The sequence below is a fragment of the Lolium rigidum genome, chromosome 5 (assembly GCF_022539505.1).
Source record: "Lolium rigidum isolate FL_2022 chromosome 5, APGP_CSIRO_Lrig_0.1, whole genome shotgun sequence".
Classification (NCBI taxonomy): domain Eukaryota; kingdom Viridiplantae; phylum Streptophyta; class Magnoliopsida; order Poales; family Poaceae; genus Lolium; species Lolium rigidum.
In genome coordinates, this window is record NC_061512.1 from 251,475,114 (window position 1) to 251,482,236 (window position 7,123).

Consider the following 7,123-nt stretch of genomic DNA (forward strand, 5'->3'; position numbering starts at 1 on the left):
TTCATGGACTAAATGTAAAGATGCTTTTATTAGTAAATATTATCCTTCTGCTAAGATTATATCTTTGAGAAGTAGCATAATGAAATTTAAACAATTTGATAATGAACATGTTGCTCAAGCATGGGAGAGAATGAAATCTTTGGTAAAGAATTGCCCAACCCATGGACTGACTACTTGGATGATCATCCAAACCTTTTATGCAGGATTGAATTTTTCCTCGAGGAACCTATTGGATTCAGCTGCTGGAGGTACTTTTATGTCCATCACCCTGGGCGCCGCGACTAAATTACTTGATGATATGATGATCAATTACTCTGAATGGCACACTGAAAGAACTCCTCAAGGTAAGAAGGTAAATTCCGTTGAAGAAACCTCTTCTTTGGGTGATAAGATTGATGCTGTTATGTCTATGCTTGCAAATGGTAGATCTCATATTGATCCTAATAATGTTCCTTTAGCTTCATTGGTTGCTCAAGAAGAAAATGTTGATGTGAATTTCATTAAGAACAATAATTTCAATAACAATGCTTATAGGAATAATTATGGTAACAACAGCTATAGGCCATATCCTTCTAATAATGGTAATGGTTATGGTAATTCTTACAACAATAATAAGAGTGTACCCTCTGGTCTTGAAGTGATGCTTAAAGAATTTATTAGTACACAAACTGCTTTCAATAAAACTGTTGAAGAAAAGCTTGGTAAAATTGATTTTGCTGCTTCCAAGGTTGATAGTCTTGCTCTTGATGTTGATCTTTTAAAATTGAAAGTTATGCCTGAGGAAGTTAAAGATGCTAGGTTTGCTAAAACAAATGCCATCCAAGTTCGAATTAATGATAATATTAGAATGTTGGCTGAATTGCATGCTAGGTGGGATAGAGAAGAAAAAAGAAAAACTTGCTAAAGAGAATAATGTAGCTAAAGTATGGACTATTACCACCACTAGTAATGTTGATTCTTCACATGTTTCTACACCTCCTACTATCAATGGTAAAATAATTGGTGTTGGCAATGTTTCTACTCCTAGTGCAAAGCGTACAAAATTGCCTGGAACTGCTGAAACTGCTGTTTGTGATAAAACTGTTGAAATTTTTCAAAATATTGGTGACAATGATTCCATTGCTGTAGAACATAATGGTTTAGATTTTGATGATTGTCATATTACTGAAGTTATAAAGTTCTTACAAAAACTTGCTAGAAGTCCCAATGCTAGTGCTATAAATTTAGCCTTTACAAAACATATTACAAATGCTCTCATTAAAGCTAGGGAAGAGAAATTAAAACTTGAAGCTTCTATTCCTAGGAAGCTAGAAGATGGTTGGGAGCCCATCATTAAAATGAAATTCAATGACTTTGAGTGTAATGCTTTATGTGATCTTGGTGCAAGTATTTCTGTTATGCCTAAAAAGATTTATGATATGCTTGACTTGCCACCATTGAAGAATTGTTATTTGGATGTTAATCTTGCCGATAATGTTAAAAAGAAACCTTTGGGGAGGATTGATAATGTTCGCATTACGGTTAACAATAACCTTGTCCCCGTTGATTTTGTTGTCTTGGATATCGAATGCAATGCATCTTGTCCTATTGTGTTGGGAAGACCTTTTCTTCGAACCGTTGGTGTTGTTATTGATATGAGGGAAGGTAATATTAAATATCAATTTCCTCTCAAGAAAGGTATGGAACACTTCCCTAGAAAGAGAATGAAGTTGCCTTTTGATTCTATTATTAGAACAAGTGTGGTGACCCGGCATACCACTGCATGGTGTAGTATGCAAGTCCGACATAACACCAATGAAACACCGTTCCACTAGTATTACATCGCTCAGAGTGGTACAACAGAAACATATGCGGGTCCAAGGCATGTCTATAGAATTACATACGGACTCGTTACAAAAGATCAAGCACAGACCTCCTACTTTACAATGAGGTAAATCCGCAAATAAACTCCGGAAGAACGACTCGTAGTCTAATCCTATCACGAACTCTATCTGAAGAGTATATAACTAGCTATAGAGGCTAAGAATAGATTCTAGCTAAATAGGAGCTAGGTTTAGGAAGCTAGTTCCTTTCTATTGCTAATCTAGGTTTTCTCCTTGTTGAGTGTGATATCTGACTCTCCTGACATGGTCCTCGTCCCTTGAAGTAGTTGTTGACCCCTCGGCCTTCGAGTTGCACCTGTAGATCCTCCTTCGATGCCTCCATATCTAAGCAGGGGATTTAAGAGTGGGATGAGTACGAGCGTACTCAACAAGTTCATTATAGGAAAGAGGTGTTTAATGCACTAGCTACAGCATTAGACCGTAAAGTCTAATACCAATGCAAGTTTTCATAACCATTTCTTCAAAAGGTTGCTTTTATTCTGAAGAGCTATGTCCGTCAGCCTTCACCGGTTGACTAGAACTTCATGGAGTTCCTTTCCGGCCGCGTTCGAAGTTCCATATCCCGGAACGAGGAGTGACTGGTCACAGTTCGTTACACTCTGCAGAGGTGTGTTGCTTTACCCATAAGAGATCTTAACCTTGGTGCCAACCGGGCAATTGTTCCCGTCCACACTTCCTTTGGTGTGAGGCCCGGTATAAGGTCCTAGCCGTTCATATTCCTCCGCTACCTCGCACACCCACCCTTTGTTGCATGCCCCGACCCTGGGTCCTCGTCGGTCCCATTATTCCCGTAATTTCGGGGTGGACCCCGACCACGACAACAGCTTGGGACTCGTTAACCAAACTCCTTCGCCGGTAGCCGCAACCCATCATAGACCACATTACCGTGGGGAATTAGAAGGGGATCCCCACCCTCAAGTTGTTCCGCAAGCCGCAACCGCTACGGTAAGCACTCGCTATACCGTGGGGAATTAGAAGGGGCTCCCCACCCTCAAGTTGCTCCGCAAGACACAACTGCGCTACGGTAAGCGCATCCGTTGATGTACGAGAGGTGGAAATACAATTGGCTACTCCGTCCCACTCCAGATCTTATGGTTAACACGGGTATTACGGCACAAGAATCACTGGACGACATTTGTTGTTTAATCCTAGATGGATATAAACCCTTGCAATGGAACCTCCACCATATCAACACATACCATGGTTCCATTGCCCACCACATAGTCATATTCATAGTTATGAAAATAGTGGTTTTGGTTTTTATGCAATAGTGATAAACATAGTACTTTGCAAGTAATTTGGTAAAAATACTCAAATGACATGAGCAAGCGATGAACTTGCCTTTCTTGACTGCAAGATTATGCAGTCAAGGGTCTTCGATACGTAATAACTCCAAATTCTGAAATAGCATCATCGTCCGATAAGGGCGATGTTTAAAAGATTGGCAAGGATGCAATAATGCATAAGTATGAGATGCAATCGCTCTAAGCGTGACCTAACCCCGATGATTTAGGATTAGTGAGTTGTAATGATTAGTTTCGGGTGTGTTGCACTTTTAGAGTGATTTACAAACAAGGTTCTTATTCAGGTTTGTGTTGTTTTAGAATCATAAGCGGGTGGTACAAGGCATAGTAATAATCATACACACCCGGGAATAGTAGTTGTATAATAAGTAAAGAGCAGTTGTCAATTTTAAGTCTAATATTGCATGGTTGATGATTACTTATTATATATTTAAAAAGAATAACTTTTGAAGAACATGTTCTTGAATAAAGAACAAGTATGATAATTATATTGGTGGGGTTCTATGGTTGACTATGGTTTCATCTAGTTTCTGGAGTAAGTATTAGATGGATTACAACCTAGTTGGATTCATTAATAACTAGGGCTTGTATGGATTTAGTGAAGACTAAGTATCTTAAGCAATTAATGGTTTCTATCATGGTGATATATCTTAGTGGTAAAAGATAGTCATTGTTTATAGGTCCTATTAAACAGGGTTGATGATGATTCTCTGTTTACTTCAAAAGAATAACTTTTGAAGAACATACTCCTTAAGTAATAAGAAGTATTACAATTAAGGTTGAGGTTGTCTAGTTTTTGTGATTGGATTCACTAAGTAAGGAATGGTGGTTTCCTAAATAGGATGTTTAATAATTATCTCACACTAATAGGGTTTGGTGGAGTATGGAATGTAATGGTAATTATTGGGCATAGATGCTATTGGAGTTCATCACAATGGTGTGATGCTAAGCATGGATAATTAAGGATGATTGTTTTTGGTAATAGGATTTAGGGTTTACTCTTGGTTGATCCTAGTTGATCACCTTGGTTTAATGGTATGCATACTTGGATTACTAATTTGCTAGTGATAGGGTTCTACATTTTATGTAGACATAGATATGTCTTTAGTTGCTAATGGTGGCTCTATGATTTGAATTAAAGTACCATGATCACCGGTTCTAACCTTGGGTTTAGGTTAGAAGCAAGTTAGGGTTCACATGTAATAATGGAACTAGGTTCTAAATGAATTTAGGTTTTAGGGTTTCACATGAAATGATATGGTTGTATGATCCTCCCATGTGGAATTGAGGGTTTGCTATATATCATTTAATTCTATGATTAATAACTTCATGTTAAAGTTGAAGTTATTAATAACTTGGAAATAGAATTAATATTTAATTTGGCTTTTTTATTATTTTAAATAATTTACTAATTAGAGTAATTATTAATTAGGGTTTAAATTTCCCTAATAATGATTTAATAGGATTGCAAATAAAGAAAATTAGTTTTCATGTTTTCTTTATTTGCTTATTGGTTTTATTTAATTTATAAATGGTTTCTTAATTTCTGAATTTTTAATTGTATTTAGAATTAAATTAAAGGCTTAATTAACAGGTATTAAACAATTAAATTTTTATTAAAAATAAAAATTTCATATTATATTTTTATTAAATAGAATTTACTTTTACAAGAATTTTGATGTCTTATTTTTATTTTTCTGAGTTAATATGATTTTTCTATAATTATTTGAAGTTGCGATATTTTCTCGGAATTTAAATTTGAAATGAATAGGCTAAACACACCCGGCTATCTACCCAAACAGTCACTGGCTGGTGGGCCAGTGACCAGGTCATCTGCCACGCAGGCATTGACCAGGGTCAAAATCGCCACGGTGGCAGAGGAGCTCACTGCCGGTGAAATTGGCGGCGATCGCCGGCGATTCCGGGCGAGCTAGGATGGGCGACTGGGTTCTTTCGAACCAGCACGCCGAGGCAGACCAGATGGTGGCGGCGCCGCTCCCTAATGGTCGCCGGAGTAGCTCCGGCGAGTGTGAACGGCGGCGGTACTGGCAGATGGTCGGTGCGGCGGCGCTACGGTGCCTAATCGAGCGGGCTAACGATGCTGCGAAGTGCATGAGCTCACCGAGGAGCATGTAGAGCTTGTCGGCGAGGTCGGAGATGGCCGGGTTCGCAGGATTAGCTCGATGCCGGCGTGCCGGAGAAGACGATCCCGACGGCGAGGCTACGGTGTCGCCCTCGCTCAATTCCTTTTGCACCAAGAGCTTGTCGAGGACGGCGATGCCGCCGGTGGTCACGGCTTGGCACGGGGATGTCCCGGCCGACGGCGATGGTCGACGGCCGGCTCGGTTAGGGTTTCGGTTTGGGGAAAGTTAGCGGCAGAGAAAAGAACTGGGGCTAGGGTTCGTCGTGGGGGCTTTATACGGTGCCAGGAGGGAGCCTCGTCACCACGCCGAGCGAGGAGAAGCTGCCAGCGCCGAGGAGAAAGGAGGCACGGCGTCGTGCTGTCCACCACGCAAGGAAGAAGATGAGGACGACCTCCTCCCAGATCTTTTTGACGAAGGGTTACGTGGGCTGGCGGTGGGCCGTGGTGCTGGGCTTCTCTGCGGGTTGCCGCCGGGCTTCTTCACGGGCTACACGGCCAGGTAAGCCGGTAAGCTCTTTCTTCTTTCTTTTCTTTTTTCTGTTTTTATTTTCTCGTTCTTAATTTGCCCATTTGAATTCATATTTGAATTCCGTTTTATTTATGGTGTTTTTTTATGTTAATTCCATTTTGATGTTGTGTGATGACTATCACATCATTATTCTGTTTGAAACAAGTATTTCACATTGGATTATGTTACATACTAATGGGTGATTCAAAATAGCCATTAGGCACGATGTTATGTGATGTTATATCCCCATTTTAAATGTTATTTTCATCTTTTGTATCCATCTCGTTTGTATTGTTAAGTTTTGGTACCTTTTAACTCAAGGTAGTTTAGGGTTTGTTCATAAGGCTTGGTTTCTATTTAAAAGGGGATGACTTACATACAATTTATGTGTGCCCAACTTATTAGGGTTTAATAGTTTCTATTTTAACCCCCTTCTGAGTTTCTTATTGACCTTAACCTTGAAAGTATCTCGATATAAGTATTGATTCAATCATGCTTTGATATTAATTATAAGAATAAGTGGTGGTTAAGTGTTTCATCTCCACACATGTGTTTGAATTATGGAATTTGAGCATTAGGTGTTTCTTATGTTTAATAATTGAAGCAGAAGATTTATTTGATGTGCAAATCTAGGGTTCAAATGCTATTTACCTAATGACATATGGGTTGAATCTTAATTGTGGTTTAGGTTTTTATTTGTGATCACCCAAGTGATACACAAACTAGGTTGAGATTTAATTCTAGGTTATAGAGATGGGATGACATCATATTGCATTTGTTAGGGTTTACTCTCTCCTAACCATGGTAAGATGGTTACTTGCTTAATATTTCATGTGCTTCTCTAATTACTAAGGATTTGAGAATTGGTTTTATCTTCTACCAATTAACTTATATTATTATCCTCAATTAATCATTTAAGTAACTACGGTGGTTATAGTTTTTTTTATAGTTAACTTTGGTCATATGGATGGATGGTTTCTCACCATATAAAGTATAGAGTTTGACTCTAAGGTTTTCTTATGTTCTTTAATTGAGGGATATTTGGAATATAAATGTGGTAGGATTCTACTTATGATCACCAAGTGAATCACAAGTTAAGGTTGGGATATAAGCTTAGGGTTGCTTACTAGTTACCTCCCTATGATTTCATGTGGTGAATGATATCTACTTATCCTATTAGGGTTTAACTTATCCTCGGATACCTCAAGAGCATGATCATGGATTAGACATAATCAACTTGTTCTTAATCTCTCTACCTCAAGTTCTTAGGGTTTATGATCATCAC